We start from the raw sequence: 22,091 nt of genomic DNA, 5'->3' as shown, positions 1-22,091 counted from the left end.
ATTGGTTTTTTATTATTAACGTTTGTATTACATGTATTTTTATCGTTCGCTGTTCATCGCCCTGAGTCCCTTAGGAATAGGGCGGTATATAAATTTAATAAATAAATAAAGTGCTATTGCTATTGCTATATGGAATCTTCCCTAAGGTGTGGTTTTACAAGCGATTTTCCTTAACGTACACATTTATGTGTATGCGAGATACGAGTCGAGAACTAAAAAGGAAAAAAAATGCAAAAATGGATGCAGTTTGAAAAAAATGAAAGTGTCTTATGCTAGGGCTTGTTTATCATCCCGAACCACAAGTGAACAGAACAGTCCAAAGTGACAAATAATCTTGGGCATCATCCATTCTCATCCAGGTTCTTTTTTTTTTTAAGCCAAAGTTGCATTCTTTCATGAAATCTCAAAGTCAAAATTTCATGAGATTTAAAAATCTCCCAACATTTGGAAAACAGCAATTGAATTAGAACACAAAGTTCTGTAATCACAGAACCTAAAGTGATTGCCAAGTTGTATTCTTTTAAAAGGTAAAAGTTCCCCTCGCACATATGTGCTAGTCGTTCCCGACTCTAGGGGGCAGTGCTCATCTCCGTTTCAAAGCCGAAGAGCCAGCGCTGTCTGAAGATGTCTCCGTGGTCATGTGGTCGGCATGACTCAACGCCAAAGGCGCACGGAGCCCTGTTACTTTCCCACTAAAGGTGGTCCCTATTTTTCTACTTGCATTTTTTACGTGCTTTCGAACTGCTGGGTTGGCAGAAACTGGGACATGTTATGGGAGCTTACGCTGTTACACAGCACTAGGGATTCGAACCACTGAACTGCCGACCTTTCGATCGACAAGCTCAGCATCTTAGCCCCTGAGCCACTGCGTCCCTTTGAATTCTTTTACCATTGCATATTTACAGCAGAATTTCAAGGTCATTTCCAGATATCTTTATGCCCACCCAATTGTTCTGAATGCAGGAATGTTTGAGCAGGAAACTCTATTGATGGTTCATGTCCATATCTTTGCAGGTCTAGAATACAGGAAAAGACATCCAATTAGAATGTGTTCTTTTGGCTAATTATTAGTCCTCAGTTTATGACCACAATTGAGCCCAACATGTATGAGAAATTTGTTAAGTGAGTTTTATCCCATTTTACGGCATTTCCTGCCACAGTTGTTAAGTGAATCACTGCAGTTGTTAAATTGGTAATGTGGCTGTTAAGTGAAACAGGTTTCTCCGTGGACTTTGCTTGTCAGAAGGTCGCAAAAGGGGAGGGGGGTGTCACATGACTCCTGAACCCTGCAACCGTCATAAGTATGAGTTACTGGTCAGGCATCCGAATGTAAATCACGTGACCATGGGGTTGCTGCAATGGTCATAAGTGTGAAAAATGGTCATAAATCTCTATTTTCAGTGCCGTGGTTAACGTTGAACAGTCACTAAACAAACTGTTGTAAGTCAAGAACTGTCTGTAGAAAGATGGCGGTACCAATCAGTGCTCATTTGGCAGTAAATAATAGCAATAGCACTTAGACTTATATACCATTTCACTGTGCTTTTACAACCCTCTCCAAGCAGTTTAAAGAGTCTGTTGTAGCCCGCCAGCTGCCAGCGGAGCTGGTGGCAGACTCTGATGATGAGGAGGTTGGGGAGGAACTTGGGCCAGTTCTGGAGTCTGGGGAAGGCTCTGATGGATGCTCTGCATCAGAAGCAGAGATAGAGCCAGGGCCATCTGACATCTCCCAGCCACCGGAGAGGCAGCCGCCTTCGGAAGCTGAGATAAGTGGGGAGGAAGAACAGCTGGGCCTGTTCCAGATGCGTGAAAGCCGGGAAGGAAGGAAGGAAGGAAGGAAGGAAGGAAGGAAGGAAGGAAGGAAGGAAGGAAGGAAGGAAGGAAGGAAGGAAGACAGGAAGGAGAAGGGCAGGGAGGGAGGGTGGTGGTGGGATGGAAGGAAGGGAGGAAGGAAGGAAGGAGGGTGGGATGGAAGGAAGGAAGGAGGGAGGGAGGGAGGGAGGGAGGAAGGAAGGAAGGAAAAGGGCAGAGAGTGAGGAAGGAAGGAAGGAGGATGGGAATGGAAGGAAGGAGGGAGGGAAGGAAGGAAGGAGAAGGACAGGGAGGGAGGGAGAAGGAGGGAGGCTGGGAAGGCAGGCAGGCAGGCAGGCAGGCAAGCAGGCAGGCAGGAAGGAAGGAAGGAGAAGGGCAGGGAGTGAGGAAGGAAGGAGGATGGGAGGGAAGGAAGGAGGTAGGGAGGGAAGGAAGGAAGGAGAAGGACAAGGAGGGAGGGGGGAGGGAGGGAGGCTGGGAAGGAAGGAAGGAAGGAAGGAAGGAAGGAAGGAAGGAAGGAAGGAAGGAAGGGAGCCATTTGATTATTGCTCCAATGACAGCCCTATCTGGAAGAATATTCGTTGTCTTTGATGAAGGTCTTGGTGAAAATCACAAGGTTCTCCTAGGATCAAAGGGTAATGAACCAAAGGATACCCAACCCAGGCAGGCCTTGAAAGTAACTTGAAGACAGCTAATGACTTCTCTATCAATGTGGAACAGGATTTTGAAATCATGGGAATAGGGACTCCTCTGTAATCTTAAATCTTTAGAACGCAGAGGAAAATAATCTGGCAAATATTCTGGAATTGCAAGATTCGGAGAGGAAAAAGAGAAGAGAATCCCAACAGGCAGAAATGATCTTCCTGGTAACTTAAAAAATGTTACACGTGTACATGCCTATAAGAATCATGGACTCAATTGCAAAGGATCTTTTCCATATTGGCTCTTTTGCACAGATGGGTCGATTCCAGTGGTGGATTTCAAAATTTTTTACTACCGGTTCTGTGGGCGTGGCTTGGTGAGGCGTGGCTTGGTGGGCATGGCAGGGGAAGGATACTGTAAAATCTCCATTCCCACCCTACTCCAGGGAAAGGATACTGTAAAATCTCCATTCCCACCCCACTCCAGGGGAAGGATACTGCAAAATCTCCATTCCCACCCTACTCCAGGGAAAGGATACTGTAAAATCTCCATTCCCACCCCACTCCAGGGAAAGGATACTGTAAAATCTCCATTCCCACCCCACTCCAGGGGAAGGATACTGCAAAATCTCCATTCCCACCCTACTCCAGGGAAAGGATACTGTAAAATCTCCATTCCCACCCCACTCCAGGGGAAGGATACTGCAAAATCCCCATTTCCTCCCAATCAGCTGGGACTCGGGAGGCAGAGAATAGATGGGGGTGGGGCCAGTCAGAGGTGGTATTTACCGGTTCTCCGAACTACTCAAAATTTCCGCTACCGTTTCTCCGGAACTGGTCAGAACCTGCTGAAACCCACCTCTGGTAGATTCTCGTCAAAGAGAAAATAATCCTTCCAAAACTTTGCGAGTGAAATGCAGCGGTTGGAAACCTTGTTGTTCCATTCTAGAACTCTATCCAGGACTTTTAAAAAATGTAACCGGGGGTGAATCACAGAACATGTGCAGCCTAACTGGTTTTTGAATTTTTTTGCAGAATGATTGGTTAACGATGCGCTGAATAACAAGCAGTTCTGCAGAGCTCTTAAACAACACACACTGTTCTGTCCCCAACCACCCGCACACACACCAACAGACGTTCAAGAGTTAAAGACCAAAAAGCCGGCAAAATCCTTTTCCTTATGATAACGGAACTTGGCAACAACCTAGTGGCTGCCTGCCAAGAGTTTATTATTTACGAAGAGGAGAGATAACTTCTCCCCACTCCTGGTACATCAAAAGAAACAGCTCAATAATTACGGAGTCAATCAAGTCCAGAGATAATCCAGCAAAGTCTATAGCAAAAAGTCCGGCAATGCAGAATGGCGTGGAAGCTTTCAGCTTTGTTTGTCACAAGGTTTGACTGGCCACCACGCTCCCTTTTATATCCTGTGGGGTGTGGTCCAGTGACTGAGCCTAATCTCGGGCACGCCTTTTCTTCTGTTGTGTGCGCTTATCTCTGCGACGCTGGCGTGGATCCAGCCAAGACTCATTACCCTCATCACTGTCCATCTGTGGCTGCGTGGACGTGCTTGGCCCCGGCCCTATCTCTTGCTCTTCGGCGGACACCGAAGGCATTGCCAGAGAGGAGGGTCCTGGAGAGGGAGGCCTTGCCAACTCCTCTCCTTCACTCTCGGAGTCCTCTCCTGACGATGACACAGGCTCAGGTAACGGAGCCACAACACACACTCACCCTCATACAAAAGCCGTTCTGCCCCTTTTCTTTCTTGCAGCTGCAACTCTGTGAACAAAATACCAAAAGCTCATCAGAGTTCACAATATCCTCATGGCAAAGGAGAGCTCAGAGCATCTTCAATGGACGAAGGGCAGCTTTATTTAGGTGGCAAAGACAAGTCCTCGATTTCAGTTCTCCTGCAAAAATGATCACTAAAGGCAAGACCTTTAAGGCTGCCACACTAAACAAAATAAAAACTGTCCTTGAATTACCACCACAACTGAGCCCAGAATTTCTATTTATAAGCAAGACAGATGCTCAGTGAATTTCGCCCCATCTTACGACCTTTCTGGCCACGATTGCTAAGTGAGTCACTGCCATCGTTAAGTGAGTATCACAGTTGTCAAGTGAACCTGGCCTTCTGGACCATGGACTTCTGCTTGTCAGAAGGTCGCAAAAGGGGATCCCATGACCACAAATACGAGTCAGCTGCCAAGGGTCTGGATTGTGATCCCTTGACTACAGGGGATGCTGCAATGGTCGTAAGTCTGAAAAATGGTTATAAGTCACTTTTTTCCATGCAGTCGTAACTTCGCATAGCACTTAGATGAGGCTGACTCTGTAAACCGCGTAGAGAGGGCTATAAAGCACTACAAAGCGGTATATAAGTCTAAATGCTGTTGCTATTGCTATTAGGTTGAAATGGGAAGATCAAGCTTTATTTACTCTACCGCAGAGTTCACTGAAAGGAGGTCGGCCCAATCTATCAGCCTCTCTCACTTCATCCTATATTGCTGGGTTGTTGTTGCTGTTTTGAATTTTATTTATACATTTTTTTCTTTAAACACGTAAGTGCTTAATAAACAGTACACTGTCTGGATCAATTTACTTACACAATGTAGTAATAAATCTTCTCCCCTTTTTAAATGTAAATTTTAATTTGTTTTAAATTATGGGGTATTTTAAATTCAACCAAATTATTTAATTCGTTTTTAATTTATTTTAAATTTTTTGTATTTATGTGTTTTATCTTGTGGCTGTTCACCGCCCTGAGTCCTTCGGGAGAAGGGCGGTATAGAAATTTAATAAAATAAATAAATAAATAAATAATAATACTGATGATAATAATAACAATAACAACAACAATAATTTTTTAAAAAACAGCTGGATGACAGCTTAAATAGATGGAAAACCAAAGCTTTGCATGAACAGCACTTGAAAAACATTGAAGGAAAATGTGATGACAACTTTAACATGGGCATGGCTTAAGATGGGAACCATCAAGAAAGAAACGGAAGGTTTAATACTGGCTGCTCAAGAACAAGCACTACAAACTAATGCCATGAAAGCAAAGATACAAAAATCCACCGACAATATCAAACTGCCGACTTTGCAAAGTCGAAACTGTTTCACATTTAATATGTGAATGCAGCAAAATCGCACAAACTGATTACAAAGCTAGACACAACCGAGTTGCCAAATTAATCCACTGGTCATTATGTAAAAAATACGACATAACCTGTATCCGAAAAGTCATGGGAGCACAAAGTGGAAAAAGTTATAGAAAATGAGAAGGTGAAGATCTTGTGGGACTTTCGAATACAGATGGATCGTCACTTGGAACACAATACGCCAGATATCATGGTTGTCGAAAACCGAAACGTACAATTTATTGACATCGCGGTACCAGGAGACGCCAGAGTTGAAGAAAAAGAACTGGAAAAAAATCACGAAATATGCAACCTGGCCATCGAAACTACATGGTTATGGATGAAACATACTTGGAACATCGTACATCTTAAGAAGGTACTTGGTTGATACCTAGGATGCTGGCAGCAACCCGTATCAACCATTAGCACCAGTCAATGGTATTTGTGATGCATTTTTGAATGTTCAGTTGACTGAGTTTCATGTTTAATGAATAAAGTAAATAATAATGCCAGATATCACGGTTGTTAAGGGTCGAAGCGTACAGTTTATTGACATCGCTGTACCAGGAGATGCCAGAGTTGAAGAAAAAGAACTGGACAAAAATCACAAAATATCGCGAGCTGGCCATCGAAACTACACGGCTGTGGGTGAAACATGTAACAGTGATACCCGTTGTCATCGCGGCACTTGGTACCATGTCCAAGAATTTTACAAAATACATCAAGAAATTGCAGCTTCCTTTAATAACACCAGCAGAACTGCAAAAAACTGCGCTACTCAGAAAAACGTACATTTTAAGAAGGTACTCGGTTGATACCAAGGATACTGGTAGCAACCCGTATCAATCATTAGCACCATGAACATTTTTGAATGTTCAGTTGACTTGAGTTTCATGTTTAATGAATAAAAGAGATAATAATAATAACAACAATTATAATAATAATACTAATGTTTATTTATGTATAATCCAGTTCTTGCATCCTATACTTATACATATCATATCAGTGATCTTTCATCTTCTAGTTTCTACCTCTTTTATCTAACCATTGAGAAAACAAATCCCGTGTTAAAAAATATTCTGTTTCTTCCTTATCTTTTATTATTACATTGTTGGGTTGTTACTGTGACACTAACATTGGAAGAGGCACACATGTGAACAGCTGGGAGTTCTTAGAAGTAGGATAAATGCAGCAGAAAAGAGAGGAAAATTTTTTGCAGAAATAGAAAAATGGATTATTTGCTGTTGGATTGACTATTGTTGCAAGCCACTGTTGGTCCTTCAAGCACAATGTTAGGATGCAAAAGAAACAGCAATAGCACTAAGACTTATATACCGCTTCACAGTGCTTTACAGCCCTCTCTAAGCAATGTACAGAGTCAGCCTATTGCCCCCAACAATCTGGGTCCTCATTTTATCGACCTCGGAAGGATGGAAGGCTGAGTCAACCTTTAGCCGGTCAGGATCGAACTGCTGACAGTGGGCAGAGTTGGCCTGCAGTACTTCATTCTAACCACTGGGCCACCACGGTTCTTACATAGAAATGTACCAATAAAAGTGAGAAGCACTAGCCAAAATTCATCTTCCCTACCACCGATCTGTCTTCCCACACCCTAGTGGGTATTACACCTTCTTTTGATTTCCCTGATACAAAAACCAGACCAGGATTGCTAATGCAAGTTGAGTTGAGATCTTTTCCATCAATTCACGCTGGAGCTTCCAGTAAACATTTTTCTTCCCCAACAAAGAGACGGGAGAACCCACAGGAGTGCAATCTTGACAGTGCTATGTTTTAGAAAACCTGTCCTGGACCACTTCTGAAATACTTAATGGAAGATGTGCTATTTTGGCTCGAAACGGAACGATGGGTGGGTCCAACAAAAAAAAAAAAAAAGGCAAAAATTGGTCCCGCTGAATTCTGCTTTCATCTTGTCATCCGCTGCAAAAGGAAGATGTTTAACTCACTAGGACCTCGTGCATTAAAAGAAAAGTACACCTATTTGAAAGCCTTTATAGTGCCAAGCGAGGCTAGCATTTCAACATCTGGTCAGGCTGATTAACGTCTCGGAGCCCCCAACGTTAGATACATCTGTAGAGTGTGGTTTGGCTCTCGCTGCCCCTTCAATATTTATGCAGGTTTGAGGGTTTTATTATTAGAACAATTTGCCTGGCCGTATGCCAGACAGTTCATACTTAATGGTGGGGATGGGGGGGGAGGTGGGGGGGGAAAGAGAGCGAAGATGCGAAAAAGCATAGCAGTAGAGTCTCGACTCCAATCTCTAATTGCTTTTCAAAAGCTTAGCTGTAAGAAGCAACTTTGGGAGAAGTTCTCCTCTGTCCGTAACGGCCCAAAATAGATTTGGTTCACGTTAGCATGGGAAAATCCACAGGTGACGTGATTTTTTTTTATCGCTCAGAGAAAAGTGGAGGTGCAACCTTGACTTGGAGAAGCGAAGCAAGGATGCGCAGTTGCCAGTTTCATTCTTGCTTGGGAAGCGCAAACTTATTTTTTTCCTTTGCTGTGGTGGGACTGGGATTGCCGTGTCTTCTTATCCTTGGAGAAACGATGACGAAAGTTTTTATTTAGAATAAATGCATCCTTAGGCTTTCTGTATATTTTTATTATGAGAATGGGCTGTTACACGTATCTCTTTCCCCGGCCATGTCCAAAGCTTGCAAGTTTATTTATTTATTATTTACTTATTTATCGGACTTTTATGCCGCCTTTTCTCCACAAGGACTCAGGGCAGCTCACAGCAATAAGCAACAAGAAGACCAAATTAAAATTCAAACAATAAAAGAATCTAAAATTCCCATTAAAACCCCTTCAGTCCAGGCCAGCTTGGCAAAACAACCATGTTTTAAGGTCACGGCGGAAAGAGCGAAGGTTGGGGGCCACCCGGAGCTCCAAGGGGAGCTGATTCCGGAGGGTAGGTGCGCCTACAGAGAAGGCTCGCTCTCTAGGGGCCATCAGACGACATTGCTTGGCCGACGGAACCCCAAGTAGGCTCTCTCTGTGTGAGTGCACCGGGCGATGGGGAGCTGTTGCTGGCTGCAGGTAATCCGCCAGATACTCCGGGCCTAAGCCATGTAGGGCTTTGTAGGTAATCACCAACACCTTGAACCTCACCCGGAGGGCAACCGGTAGCCAGTGCAGGTCACGCAGAAAGGGTGTGACATGGGAGTGTCGGGACACTCCCATCACGACCCGCGCGGCCGCATTCTGCACCAGCTGAAGCCTCCGACCGGTTTTTCAGGGCAGCCCCATGTAGAGAGCGTTGCAATAGTCGATCCGGGAGGCGACGAGTGCATAGGTGACCGTGTGTGTTTGCTGCTGTGAAGCTTTTAAGAATATGGGAGTGAAAAAGAACAAAATCCCACCAAGTGTATATGAAAGTCTGTAGAGATTCTCGGTCATCCAGGCCATGGTTGTCCCAAAGATGCTTTTTTTCAGGAGGCAACTGGACTTTCTTGTTTTTTTTTGAAGATGTTTCTCATCCTCATCCAAGAAGCTTCTTCAGCTTTGACAGAATAGAGGGGAAGGGAAGTATTTATATTCCTTGCAGACAGCTGGTCATTTGCATCCATTTAGAGCAGTGGTTCTCAACCTTCCTAATACTGTGACCCTTTTATACAGTTCCTCATGTTGTGGTGACCCCCAACCATAAAATTATTCCTAAAACCTTTGAAAATATGTGTTTTCCGATGGTCTTAGGCGACCCCTGTGAAAGGCTCATTCGACCCCCAAAGGGGTCCCGACCCACAGGTTGAGAACCACTGTTCTAGAGGGTCTTCCCTGGGTTCCTCCCGGTTCGGTCCGGTTCGGCTGAGCTGGTAGCGGTGACGATATGACGTCACCGAACCGGTTCTCCCCCCGCCCCCCCCACCCCCCTACGTTATTCTTACCTTTTATTTGGTCCCACCCCCAATCTATTGCTGCCTCCTGAGTCCCAGCTGATGACTAGAGGGAAAAAAACTGTTTAAACTCTTGCCGCGGGGCTTCAAAGGGCCGCCCTACAGCTGATCAGTGTTAAAAGCAAACAAATGAGTCAGGTCGTAAGTGCGAGGACTGGTCGTAAGTGCGAGGACCTTCCAGAAATGACTCTGACCAGCTAGCCACGCCCACCTAGTCACATGACCTCCAAGCCGCACCCACAAAATAAGCCACGCCCACAGAACCGGTAGTAAAAAAATTTAGAACCCACCCCTGCTTTGAAGCACTTGGAGGTTTATCTGTGTCCTCAGGGTCACTCAGGGCCAGTTGCCTCCTGAAAAAGCACCTTTGGGACAACCATGACCTGGATGACTGTGAATCTCTACAGATTTTTAGCTATACAATTTGGGATGAAGACCCTTTGAATGGTGTGGAAGTAGGAATGGATTTCCAGAGGAAAAAAATTGCAGATGACAGAAACCAGGAGCACCACTCAGGTGACCCTGAGGACACAGATAAACCTCCGAGCGCTTCCAGGATCCGCAAATGGATGCAGATGACCAGCTGTCTGCAAGGAATATAAATCCTTCCATTCCCCACTATCCTGTCAGAGCTGAAGAAGCTCCTCGGATGAGAAGTGAAACATCTTCAAAAGAAAAGAACAAGGAAGTCCAGTTGCCTCCTGAAAAAACACCTTTGGGACCACCAAGTGTAGGCAGCTTTCAGGCAACAGAGATGGACCAGCAGATCCCACCCAATGAAGCTTTCAAGCAACAGAGATGGACCAGCAGATCCCACCCAATGAAGCTTTCAGGCAACAGAGATGGACCAGCAGATCCCACCCAATGAAGCTTTCAGGCAACAGAGATGGACCAGCAGATCCCACCCAATGAAGCTTTCAGGCAACAGAGATGGACCAGCAGATCCCACCCAATGAAGCTTTCAGGCAACAGAGATGGGCCAGCAGATCCCACCCAATGAAGCTTTCAGGCAACAGAGATGGACCAGCAGATCCCACCCAATGAAGCTTTCAGGCAACAGAGATGGACCAGCAGATCCCACCCAATGAAGCTTTCAGGCAACAGAGATGGGCCAGCAGATCCCACCCAATGAAGCTTTCAGGCAACAGAGATGGGCCAGCAGATCCCACCCAATGAAGCTTTCAGGCAACAGAGATGGGCCAGCAGATCCCACCCAATGAAGCTCTCAGGCAACAGAGATGGACCAGCAGATCCCACCCAATGAAGCTTTCAGGCAACAGAGATGGACCAGCAGATCCCACCCAATGAAGCTTTCAGGCAACAGAGATGGACCAGCAGATCCCACCCAATGAAGCTTTCAGGCAACAGAGATGGACCAGCAGATCCCACCCAATGAAGCTTTCAGGCAACAGAGATGGACCAGCAGATCCCACCCAATGAAGCTTTCAGACAACAGAGATGGACCAGCAGATCCCACCCAATGAAGCTTTCAGGCAACAGAGATGGACCAGCAGATCCCACTTGTCATTTGACACCAGAATATGCTATTCAAGGGCTTACATAGAAGCCTAGGAGGATATCTTACTCTGTATAAATCAGGGCATCCATTCTTTTGGGCTTCTGGACCACTAAGCTTTCATGTAAAGTTTTTTTCTCTTCACCCTCAAGTGTAGGTGCTTGGGTGAAACCCAAAATCTTCTCCAGGCTTTGAAATGCTGTCCCGCTGAGCTGAAGGATAGAATTCCCCTGCCATATTTTTGGGAAGAGGCTACACAGGATATTGCAGAGATAGATGATAGATAGATAGATAGATAGGATAGATGATGATAGATAGATTGATAGATGATAGATAGGTAGATAGATAGATAGATAGATAGATAGATAGATAGATAGATAGATAGATAGATAGATAGATGATAGATAGATAAATGATAGATGATAGATAGATAAATGATAGATGATAGATAGATAAATGATAGATAGATGATAGATGATAGACGATATAGATAGATAGATAGATAGATAGATAGATAGATAGATAGATAGATAGATGATAGATAGATGATAGATGATAAAATAGATAGATAGATAAATAGATAGATGATAGATAGATGATAAGAAAGAAAGAAAGAAAGATAGATAGATAGATAGATAGATAGATAGATAGATAGATAGGATAGATGATGATAGATAGATTGATAGATGATAGATGATAGATAGATAGATAGATAGATAGATAATAAATAATAGATAGATAGATGATAAATGATAGATAGATGATAAGATAGATAGATAGATAGATAGATGATAAGATAGATAGATAGATAGATAGATAGATAGATAGATAGATAGATAGATAGATAGATAGATAGATAGATAGATAGATAGATAGTTGGGGGAAGTTCCATGAAGGATAGAGATTTTAATCTGGGTGAAAGTTTGCATAAAATTTCACCTACCTGAAATGCTACCTACCTACAGCTACTGTATGCTTATACCGTAGTTGTACAAATTACACTTTCTGTAAAAGATCTGGCTAACTCTGCACTTACACAACCTTCACAGTTTACGTGCTTGTCATGATGTGACACTGATGCCACATGCCGCAATTAACCTTGGCGTGGTTCTGTGATGATAATCCAATCGACAATTTCTATTCAATTTCTCCTCCCACCCACCCACAACATGGTTTGATGGTGCCAACATAAGTTAAAATCAACTGACTGCAGCTGAGAACAGTCACATATGATTGCTTAAGCAGTTACCCTAGCTGTTAATTGAATATTCTTCCATTTTAATTGGAATAGAAAAAGCATTCTTGTTTCTCTTTTTTTGAACGCATTAAAGCAACAAACAACATGCCGACCACCCAGAAGCGAAGAATTAAGATTCCGGGGGGGGTTGGGGGGTTGGGGGGGTGTACTGTTTACTGACACATATGTTCTTCGTTATATCAAGACTTTCTCAGAATTTCAATTGAAATCAATTTAATTCCAAAGGCACAACAGAGAAAGCTGTATGTTGGGGCTCCATCTCAGATAACCGTGAGCGTCTAAAGCTAAGTAGTGACTTAAACCATATTTTTAGAAATATCCAACCATCGTTGAGTCAATATAACACTACAAAAGATGACCTGTAGGTATCTAGGTGATGCTTGAACAGGGGTCTCCAACTGGTGGGCAGCAGCCCCACTACAGGGCCATGGGCTAATCAGTACTGAGCCACGTGAGTGGGTGGATGGTGCAGGTGCCTCTGTGCACATGCAGAGTCTCACGCATGCGTCGTCCCAGGCGCCCACATCCTCACTCGCATGAGCCTCATCACAGACACTCGCGGCCCCACTCATGCAAGTCTTGTTGCAAGTGCTCGCGGCTCCACTCACGCTATCCCAGAGGTGTTAAACGCACGGCATCACATTGTCATCATGTAACATAACACGACTTTTCCCCCCTTCGCTAAACCGGGGGTGGGCATGGCCAGCATGTGATGCATCCAGTCCGCAGGCTGCGAGTTTGACACCCCTGCGCTAGCCCCATCGCGGGCGTTTGCCCCTCCCACAAAATAATTCCCTCTTTCCCCCTCCCCTCGCTCCGGGCCGCCAACCCACGGTGTCTCGTTGTCATCATGTGATGTATCACAACTTTCCCCCCCCTTCGCTAAACCAGGGGTGGGTGTGGCCAGCGCATGATGCATCCTGCAGGCTACGAGTTTGACACCCCTGCACTAGCCCCATCGCGGGCATTAGCCCCTCCCACAAAATCATTCCCTCTTTCCCCCTCCCCCTGCTCCAGGCCGCCAACCCACAGTGTCTCACGTTGTCGTCACGTGACGTATCACAACTTTTTCCCCCTTTGCTAAACCAGGGATGTGTGTGGCCAGCGCCTGATGCATCCGGCTCACAGGCTGCGAGTTTGACACCCCTGCGCTAGCTACATTGCGGGCATTTGCCCCTCCCACAAAATCATCCCCCCTTTGCTACCTCCTCCTGCTCAGGGCTGCCAGCCCAGAAAGGTTGAGGAGGACCTCTGTGCTAGAAGATCACGGTGACTGGACACCCTCAAAGCTGACATCAGCCAGAGCATAGAAAAACTCAAAGAAGTAGTGCAAGATCAGAAGATGTGGTCCATAGAATCACCAAGAGTCAGACACAACTGAACGGATAACATCCTCACCATCATCATTACTAGAAGATCTTGTGCATCATTAGTGGGGAAATGCGTTATAAACTCCTGAGGAGCCATCTCACCAGGGGTGGTATTCACTTACTTTCCCGACCGGTTCACAAATGTGCATCCATGTCCACATCCACGCATGCGTCCGGCCTTCCGTGCATGTGCTTTGCTGGCATGCGTGCCTTCCGTGCATGCACCCGGCCTCAAAAATGTGCCTAAATAGGATGGCATAGAGGCAGGGCGCACGGGCCTACCCGCGATTTCTGCTACCAGTTCGGGCAAACCAGTCTAAACCAGCTGAATACCATCTCTACATCTCACCCATCTCACTTGTTCCAGCAGAAGGGGCTTATTGTGGACCCCATCTGTTAAGGAATTTCTTCTGGCGAAGTTGAGAAGAATCTTTTCTGTGGTGGCCCCGTCTCTGTTCTGGAGAGGGGTCTTAAAACCTGGTTTTGCTTGTTGGTTTGGAGCCCCGATGGGGGCACTCCTCACTGGAGATGGATGTTGGGATAAGAAGATCTCACATTGTGCCATCTGTCCCCTTGGCCTTCACTTGTATGAAATTCTTTTTAATTTTAATTGTTTTTATATTTATCTTTTTTATCATTTGTAAGCTGCCCAGTTGTCTTATCAGTGAGACGAGCAGCATATGACCTGAATTAAACAAACGAATGAAAGAACTTCTTTTAAAATTTATAAACTTTATTAGAACATATATAAAACATACATAAAAACATTTACAAAACATACAACATATAAATAAATTTCCCTTTTCAAGCAATATTTCATAGTGGTTCTTCAACTAATGCGGTTGTAGTTATTCCCCTTATTCCTTCTTAACAGCCAGAGATATCTTGCTAAGTAATAGCCAATGGGGTATTCTTAGGCGCCAACGTAGACTGCCTGGGTTTGTGAATTTGTTTTTTAAAAATCTGAAAGCCTTCTCTTAAATAGATTCCAAATGAGTTGAAGAATTTTTCTGGAGCCCTTTATTCTGATTTCACTCTGCTCGATTTTTATAGGAAACCTGGAATAACCTCCAGGGTAAATCAGGTTTAGTTACAATTGAATGCAGTGGTGGAATTCAATTTTTTTTACTACCGGTTCTGTGGGCATGGCTTGGTGGGTGTGGTGTGGCTTGGTGGGCGTGGTTTGGTGGGCCTGGCAGGTGAAGGATACTGCAAAATCTCCATTCCCACCCCGCTCTGGGGCCAGCCAGAGGTGGTATTTGCCGTTTCTCTGAACTACTCAAAATTTCTGCTACCGGTTCTCCAGAACCTGTCAGAACCTGCTGAATTTCACCCCTGATTGAATGGTTATCTATTCCTCTTAGTGAAACATATGTTGTTGTTGTTTTAATATAAATATAAATCTGTTTGGCTATTAGATGTTTTGTTCGAGAAGAACCTTAATGACAATTGTGCTATCCACCAGGTGATATAATAAATGAGCACAGACAAAATCATCTTGTGTTTTGGGATTAAGGTAGATCAATTGGTATTTGAAGGAAATTGATGGTCTTATAACTTCAATAAGAACCTTTTTCTCAAAAACATCAACTAAAACAAACGAAGGCTTTTTTTAAAATTCCATCAAATTCACATTTTCCTCTATTGTCTTTTTAACTCTGCCTTCTCTTCTCTTGGCAAAATGTAATTTTATGCTACAAAGAAGGAGAACAATTGGGTATTAATCCCTGCAATTACATTCCTCTCCGATAAAAAAATATTGCAAATAATTGCAAATATGTTCTTAGGAAGAAGAATGTTGTCTTCTGTCCAAGGGATATTGGAACAGGTGGAAGCGTTTAGCTGACCTTGGCTGATTTCAAAAAAGGGTTGGGCTTCATTAGCACGTGGATAGGAGATTATTAAAAAATTCCAGGACGGTAGACTGAATGAGGAAATAAAAAGTTGTGGGGAACATTGTTCCTCTCAAGGTAAGATCCCACCGTCTTAACTTTCTAGAAGGATCTTAAAACCCGGCACTGTCAGGCACAAAGAATGAAGACCTTATGTTACAGTAGTGGCCAAAATTGTGGAAACCTTTTGGGAAAAGTGTATTTTCTAAAATCAGCTAATAACACCATTTTTGTGGGGGGGGGAGTAGTACCATAAAATTATATATCCATGGAGAGATAATTTAATCAAGAATGTAATGCAATAACTTTTATGAAGGATTTGCTATTAGAATAGCAGTTGCAATATAAAGAAGAAAAGTGAAAGACGTAGAAAAAACGAGATATACAAAAATTATCACCATAGAAAAAAACGAGACATACAAAAATTATCACCATGTCAATTAATCCTTAGTTGGGTAACCTTTAGCATGAATGACGGCCTTACGACGTCTTCCCATGGAGTGAACCAAGCCTTTTAGTTCTGCAGCTGTTATCATGTGAAACCAAGATTGAAGGATTGCTTCTATTAACTGGGTTTTATTGCTGGGTCGCTTCTGACTCAGAAGTTTCTTTGTCGGCTCCATAGATTTTCAATTGGGTGAAGGTCTGGGCTATTCCCAGGCCATTCCAGCAGTGGAATAGGATTATCTTGAAACTCCAAAAAAAAAAGTGGTGTTATTAGTCATCAAACCTCAAAAATACACTTTCCCCAGAAGGTTTCCACAATTCTGGCCACTACTGTAAATTCAGAAGATTTATTGCTCCAGCCTATAGCCAAGAATCTAGTCAATTAAAATGCAAGACTAAATGTGTGCCAAATAAGGATCAACAGAATTCAAGAGGGGTTGGAGTTAGATTGCTTATGGAAATGCGACAACTCTAAACTGATGACTTGTTTAACACCGCCCTCCAGCTCTGCCTGCTCTTCTTCTACAGCAAGAGTGTCAAACTCACATCGTCACGGTGGTGTCATGTAACGTATCGGGACTTTTCCCCCTTCGCTAAACCGGGTGTGGGCGGGGCCATCCAGGCCGTGGGCCGGGAGTTTGACAGCCCTGTTCTACAGCTCTATTGATTGGGGGTTCCATTGGGGGCATTCCATTTTAGAGGTAAAGAGAAGATTAAAAGCAGTTTCCACTTGCACCCTGTAGATTACCAGTTCCTTCCTTAGCTATTCTTGTTAGTTTCAATTATTAATATTTATTGTTTCTATGTTTTATATTTTTGTTTTTATCTTGTTGCAAGTCACCTAGAGCAAGAATCCCTAACTCCCGGTCCATGAACTGGTACCGGTCTGCTCCATGACAGCACCTATTACTCATCAGGAGCTGACTTTGACTTTTAGGACAAGAATCATAGCTATATAATAAGATTTCTCCATCCTGCCAGAATAAACAAATTTGGTTATAGAAGTGACTGTTCGTAATTGAAGGAAATACGTGCTTAAGAAATAAACTGTGAAACATGAATGCAGAAGAAAAGAAGCAGGGAAGAAAGAGGAGGAGGAGGAGGAGGAGGAGGAGGAGGAGGAGGAGGAGGAGGAGGAGGAGGAGGAGAAGAAAGAAAGAAAGAAAGAAAGAAAGAAAGAAAGAAAGAAAGAAAGAAAGAAAGAAAGAAAGAAAGAAAGAAAGAAAGATGAGGGTGGAAGGAAGGAAGGAGAAAGAGAAAGAGAGAGAGAGAGAAAGACAGGAAGGGAGACAATTAGCTAAGACTTTCAAAATGATGCCAATAATTCATAAATGGATTTTTTTAAAATGTATGTATGTACTGTTACTCTCCATTTATATACTTTTCTGACATAAAAATGAATGTATTTATTTATCTATCTAAATTACATTAATCTAGGCAAATTCAGGGCGGTTAATAATCCCAAGAACAAAACAGTAAAACTGTCAAAAGTTAAAAGCAGCAGAATGTGGCCCAATTAGCTAAAATAGCAATTGAGCGGAAATCAAATTAAATGGCTATAAAGCAATAACTTGAGAGAAACAGCAAACTTGGTAAGCAAACATAGTGACAATGTCAGCCTTTTGCGAGGCACAGAAAAGAAAGGAAAGGAAGCACTGAACTCTTGATAAAACAGGCTTCTCCAGGAGCATCTTCTAAAGCAGGGGTGTCCAAATCGATTTCATTGAGGGCCGCATCTGGGTTATGTTTGACCTCGGAGGGCCGGGGTGTGTGTGGCCGGGGTGGGAGTGGCCATGGTGGGTGCAACATGGGACCAGGGATGGGCTTCAAAAATTTTAGCAAGGAGTTCTCTGCCCGGTTGCTGGGTGGGCGTGGCCATGGTGGGCGTGGCCTAGTCAGCCTTCTGCTCCATGACAATGGGAGTGTTTTTGCCCTCCCCAGGCTCCAGAGGCTTTTCTCCAACATCCGGGAGGGCGAAAACAGCTTCTCGAGGCTCCAGAGGCCCTTTGGAGGCCGGAAATGGGCCTCCGTTTCTGGCCTTCCTTCCTGAACTTCCGGTAGGCCCGTTTTTCGTCCTCCCCGAGCCTCCGCACGCACCCTGCACTTACCTGCATCCAAAACAGATCGCGTGGGGACTCCTGGGTGGAGCGGGGCAGGGTCGGCAGGGCCAGCCAGGAGTGGGATTCGGGGGTTCTCCGAACTGCACAGAATCTTAGCTAGAGGTTCTCTCAAACTCCTGCGAGCCCCCAGCAGCCCCACCCCTGCATGGGACCACACCCCTGGACACACTTATAAAACTAGAGAGGCATACATTTCTGTAGTTTTATTTTTGTAATACATACTTGATCTACTTGATCACCCTATGAGAGAGAGAGAGACCAGATCAAGAAACTGACTCCGTAGGAAGACTAATACTATAAATTATTGACCTGGTTTATAGTAGCCTGCAAGCCTGAAAGGTAAAATATTTTACTTTTCCTACCTTTTATAATGGTCTCCTGCAGCACTCTGGCAGCCCCCCCCCTCGCGCCCAATTTTCGGTAGCAGAAGCACCACAGGCCGGTCCTTTGCTATTTCCAGGCCAGCCCCATGAGCCAGATCTAAGTACCCCATGGGCCAGATCCGGTCCATGAGTTTGACACCCCTCTTCTAAAGATTAAATTAATTTCCACCTTAATTTCCCTGATTCTGCCAGAACACGGCTACCTTAAATTTTCTGAATGAATGGACAGGCTCTGATGCAGTGGTTGGGAGCAAAACTCCTCCTGCTAACTGGTGAAGTGAATGTAATTACAGGTAGTCTTTGACTTACAACCATTCATTTAGTGACCGTTTGAAGTTACAACAGCACTGAAAGAAGTGATTTATGGCTGGTTTTTACACCTGCAGCATCTCCTTGGCCACGGGATCAAAATTCAGTTGCTTGGCACCTGGCATGTATTTATGACGGTTGCCAGGGTCATGTGTAGCCTTCTCAGCAGGCTTCCAACACGCAAAGTCAACGGGGAAGCCAAATTGGCTTAACAACCGCATGATTCGCTTAACAACAGCAGCGACAACTTGCTTAACAACTGTGGCAAAAAAAATGTTGTAAAATGGGACAAAACTCACTTAACAACCATCTTGCTTAGCAAAGGAAATTTTGGACTCAATTTGGGCGTAAGTCAAGGACTCCTTGTAGTTGCACAATATGAATTTGGATTTGCGATCCCTTCTATTTTTTTCCCATTTAAAGGACAAAGTCTGTAAAACTGATGAAAAACCTCTGATGAAAACAAACCCCATTGAAGTGTTTGTTAAATACAATCTTTAAAGCAACATAGTCCATCTAACAAGAAAGCTAGCTTTGTGGAGTTAGTATCATCTCTATGGCCAAATACACGCAACCAAGAATGATTTGCAAGTGCAGGCACTCAATCGGATTCTCTCCAAGTATTCAAGATGCTAGTTTCAACCCAAGCCGTCATTCACTCATCCACTGTATGATATTCAGAGAATGTCTTACAAGAGTTATGACATACAATTATTCCAGTTAGACACTCCCCTAGTGGCAGAGCCCGGAATAGCATGGAACGATGCGCCCGTTCATAATCTGGAATCTAATGATGATCTGATAGATTGCAAGAACAAAGCCTGGCACTTCACAAAACTTTGCTGCAAAATAGCAGCTGTTGAAAAGACATTGTGCAGTTCAAATCTACCCAGACCTACAGATTGAGAAACATATAAGGCCAGGAACTGTGCAAATCCTGCATTAAACAACATAAAATAAGCAGGCGAGATTAAAAGAGGGGTAGGCAATTAGAGTCTCTTTACGACCTGTGGACTTCAGCTCTCAGAATTCCTGAGCCAGCATGCTGGCTCAGGAACTCTGGGAATTGAAGTCCATAGGTCCACTCCTGAGTTAAAACAATCTAAATGGTGGATCTAAAACAGCAAATCCCTGTAATTTTTCTCCTAGATGCGTATTTTTGCAGAATTATTCCAACATTATTCTTTTATATAAGTTTTCGCCCATCTACTGACAAACACTCCTATTGTTAACTGGGCTATTGAAAAGTATTTTACCCATTAAGTAGAGACAAAACTGCATTTTGCATGAAGTCTATGTTCAATAAGGTGCAAGTGTTCCATTACTCACTGATTTAATGTTCCACTTCCCCTTGTTTTTGAAATCGCTTTTTGCTTTTTGACTAGTATAGTGTAGTGTAGTGTAGTGTAGTGTAGTGTAGTGTAGTGTAGTGTAGTGTAGTGTAGTGTAGAGTAGAATAGAATAGAATAGAATAGAATAGAATAGAATAGCATAGCATAGAATAGCATAGCATAGCATAGCATAGCATAGCATAGCATAGCATAGAATAGAATAGAATTCTTTATTGGCCAAGTGTGATTGGGCACACAAGGAATTTGTCTTGGTGCATGTGCTCTCAGAGTACATAAAAGAAAAGATACATTCATCAAGAATCATAAGGTACAACACTTAATGATAGTCATAGGGAAACAATCAATATAAGTCTTAAGGATACAAGCAACAAGGTTACAGTCATACAGTCATGACCCCTCACTCAGCTGGATAGGGTGGGGATGAGATGCTTCATACAAAGCTTAGCAGAAAAATATATTGTATATACAGTACATGCTGGATTCACACAAAACACTCAATTCCCTAAACAAAACACAACATGTGCTCCTTTGCCACCAGATAACTGTTAGGGTTCCAAGTAACACCCCCAACGAAATCAAACTCCGAGGCTCTAAGTTCCTCAAAGCTAACTTTTATTAGAAATGTCATATTGGCACATCTGGGAAAACCCGAATCTGAGAGCTTCCCGGTTTTCCACACCCAAAAGAAAGTTCAAGTCCTTGCCCTTCACCCACATGTCCACCATATGGCCAATCAGGTACCCTCCGGAACAGAAGATATTCTGTTCTTCTCAGCACAGCTGCAGGGCACAACGGCCTTGACTTTCTATAAAGAATTTTATTTTGACTACATATCCTCTTCACTCTATACAATCCCCTCCTCCCAATTTCCCACAGTAGGATTTGTGGCAGGCCTGAAGCCTGAAGGCACAAAGGGAGAAAGATGGCTTCCAGCTCTGACAATAACACTTCACACATCTTATGCATTGTATTAGGCAGCCTTATATCATGTTATTTTTTAGATCTTAGGGTGCAATAAATTAACTTGGTTACCCTGCTTGAATGTCATCCTACTTCTTGTTTTTATCTAAATTTTACAAGTGCTTTATTACAAAATATTTGCTAGACCAATTCTTGAATACAGCTCATCTGTCTGGAACCCACACTGCATATCAGACATAAATACAATCAAGAGAGTCCAGAGATATTTTACGAGAAGAGTCCTCCATTCCTATAATAAAATACTTCCTCCATTCCTCTAACCGCAATAAAATACCTTATGCCACCAGACTCCAAATTTTGGGCTTAGACAACTTAGAACTACGCCAACTTCAGTCTGACTTAAGCATAGTACATAAAATTATCTGCCATAATGTCCTTCCTGTCAATGACTACTTCAGCTTCAACCACAACAATACTTGAGCAAATAATAGACACAAACTCAAGGTAAACTGCTCCAAACTCGATCGCAGAAAATACGACTTCAGCAACAGAGTGGTCAACGCCTGGAATTCACTACCTGACTCTGTGATTTCTTCCCCAAACCCCCAAAACTTTAACCTTAAACTGTCTACTGTTGACCTCACCCCATTCCTAAGAGGTCTGTAAGGGGCGTGCATAAGTGCACCAGAGTGCCTACCGTCCCTGTCCTAATATTCCTTTTTACTTAGTCTTTTCATATATTCAAATTATGTTTATACTTTTACCTGTTATCTTATATATGCTTGACAAATAAACTTATGATTATGATTAGCATTATCAAAATAACCACAGCTGTTGGACAGAGTGAAACAGCAAATCATCTCACCCATTCCTGCCAGAAATGAGAGTCAAAACCAAAAAAAAAAAAAAAACTTCTTAATTTGTGGTTCCAAAGCTTTACATAGAAGCCTGAGCTGTGTAATAAGCAGCAAATCACCTGTAATGAGCACCTCTGGGCCTATTACGCATAATGG

At 43.4% G+C, this 22,091-nt stretch overlaps 1 protein-coding gene across 5 annotated transcripts in view; it reads right to left on the bottom strand.

Annotated features, from left to right (window-relative positions):
* Positions 1–22,091, bottom strand: part of CFAP299 (cilia and flagella associated protein 299) — a 297,677-nt gene that overhangs the window by 123,880 nt on the left and 151,706 nt on the right. The window lies entirely within an intron of this gene.

The sequence above is a fragment of the Pantherophis guttatus genome, chromosome 8 (assembly GCF_059756535.1).
Source record: "Pantherophis guttatus breed Tessera chromosome 8, ASM5975653v1, whole genome shotgun sequence".
NCBI classification, from domain to species: Eukaryota; Metazoa; Chordata; class Lepidosauria; order Squamata; family Colubridae; genus Pantherophis; species Pantherophis guttatus.
The sequence above is the reverse complement of the archived record's forward strand: the minus strand, read 5'-3'. Positions and strand labels throughout refer to the sequence as shown.